This window comes from Limulus polyphemus, unplaced genomic scaffold, assembly GCF_000517525.1.
Source record: "Limulus polyphemus unplaced genomic scaffold, Limulus_polyphemus-2.1.2 Scaffold3, whole genome shotgun sequence".
In the NCBI taxonomy this organism is placed as follows: Eukaryota; Metazoa; Arthropoda; class Merostomata; order Xiphosura; family Limulidae; genus Limulus; species Limulus polyphemus.
This window is the reverse complement of record NW_013665613.1, coordinates 472,797-474,839: the sequence shown is the minus strand read 5'-3', so window position 1 is coordinate 474,839 and position 2,043 is coordinate 472,797. Positions and strand designations below refer to the sequence as shown.

Here is a 2,043-nt window from a genome sequence, read left to right as displayed (position 1 = left end):
AGAACACAAATAGAGAGAGAAGAAAGAAAAGAAAGAAGGAGAGAGAAGAAAGAAAGAGAGAGAGAGAAGAAAGAAAAGAAAGAAGAGAGAGAAGAAAAGAAAGAAGGAGAGAAGAAAGAAAAGAAAGAGAGAGAGAGAAAGAAAAAGAAAGAAAGAGAGAGAGAAAGAAGAAGAAAGAGAGAGAGACAGTATTGGTATTAATATGTACTATTCTCGACCTGCGAAACATTTGTGGTAATGTTGATGCCCTTATTTGAGCTTTCCTTATTCTATCATTTTCCCATACAGCATTTAATCTTGTGCTATCTTGCAGGCATTATATGTGAGGTTTTTAGTGAGCTACATTCAAAATTTAATTAAAGTACTTTATTATCATGATATATGAATAAGTATAGTGTAAAAGCGTACTCATAACTCATAGCTTAATAGTATATATGTTGTAAGTTCTTAAATTTATAATTTATAAGACAATATTTTAAAATATCCTGGGTTTCCCCTAGTGTGAGAATTTCTCTCCTGGCATCCCCTCTTCTCTAATTTAATCATTACCCATCCAAGAAGAACAAAATTCAACGTAAATTACTTATTATAATTTTGTCAAGCCAATATACAAACTGGACTCCTCAGACAAAGGCCTTTCTAAGGTATGAGATTTGTAGCATTTGATCGAGAAATTTACGAGAAAAGGTCCAGACAGACGCAAGTGTATTATCTATATATGTTAAGATTGATATATATATATTATTCATTGGTATAAAATGTACTAATAAACAAAATATACTATAAAAATACTGTAACTAACCTGAATGCTTAGACAAAGTTGGACCCATTGTCAGTAGTGGTCTTGGTAATCTTGTTTTGAATCCAATATTTGATGTGAACTGCTTCTAGTTCCTTGGTAATCAAGTCATAGGTGTAATGGCCAATGAGATGGTGGTAATCAGGTGCTGCATGTGCCCTCTTCATCTGGCTATCTGGGTCAATCCAATGCACAGTTACGCCAGATAGGGTCTGTAAAAGTGAACAATACGAAGCTAAATTAGTGAAAGAAAAACGATACACCTTACACGTTCATAGCATCTGCTATGCTGAAGTTTATTTCAAGTCTCATTCTACTATTAGATGTTTTCAATTTTAGAAACAACAATAATTTTTATCATCTGTAAAAATGTTAACAATTTATTACAACTTACCTGTTGTGGCAACACTAACACTCGGTTGTGGTCGCGAGCCACTCTGCTGTGCTAAGCGAATTTATCATTAATTGCGCGTGTTTGGGTTTTCTTACCAAAAACTGTTTTATTTGGCTGTGATGTCTGAATATGATTTTTCAAAGCATGTGATTCAACAAATTTGAAAGGAAGCAATTCATGAATGAACAATTCAGTTACTAGTGCATTAATTTTACATTGGCTAAACCTCCCTGGCACTAGCAGCGATGAAGGTTCCAAGAGTTGGTTGTTCTGCTTCATTTTTTCCATTTTTCTCTCACTAGAAATATGAGCCTCTGTCTCTGCTACTTCAACTGGTGATTTGCTTGACCTGTTTGCTTCTGTTTCTTTATTGATGCACAATTCAAAAATCCTTGACTTTATGAAAACGTTTGTAACCAGTGCGTTTCTTCAGATAAACGTGATTTCTTATTGGTACTGTAAATATTCTTACAATACAACAAAATATTTTGGGATTAGGATCCACTTTTACGATTAGACTCAGTAACAGAAACATTGTCTTTTTTTTTTACCAGATTCTATTTTATGACATTAGCTAATGCACATATCGACGTAGCCTTACGCTAAATGCTGCTTTGACGGAATGACGATCGGAAATATGGATAAATTACTAAATGACGTCTGGTTGCCATTTATGGAAAGTTCAATCCTGACACAACTTCATGACAACAATTGCATGACGTAACGCCTTTGATTGTGTTTTTTGTAAACAAAATGCAGTGTGAATATAATGATATACAATATATTATACAAAATACAGTATAGAAAATTGTATAATACTATTATATATTATAATATTCATATTATTATA

The 2,043-nt window shown here is 33.0% G+C and overlaps 2 protein-coding genes across 4 annotated transcripts in view; one reads left to right on the top strand and one right to left on the bottom strand.

Annotated features, from left to right (window-relative positions):
- LOC106468416 (Down syndrome cell adhesion molecule-like protein Dscam2) overlaps window positions 1-2,043 on the bottom strand; it is a 247,618-nt gene that overhangs the window by 8,945 nt on the left and 236,630 nt on the right. The window contains exon 28 of one of the 2 annotated variants that reach the window (XM_022397176.1): window positions 910-1,011. The exons of the other annotated variant lie outside the window; for it this stretch is intronic. The gene's annotated coding sequence lies outside the window, so the exon portion shown is untranslated. Of the gene's footprint in view, window positions 1-909; window positions 1,012-2,043 lie in introns of those variants that run through there. 2 annotated transcript variants of the gene reach the window in all.
- Window positions 1-2,043, top strand: part of LOC106468521 (putative thiamine transporter SLC35F3) — a 56,719-nt gene that overhangs the window by 24,062 nt on the left and 30,614 nt on the right. The window lies entirely within an intron of this gene.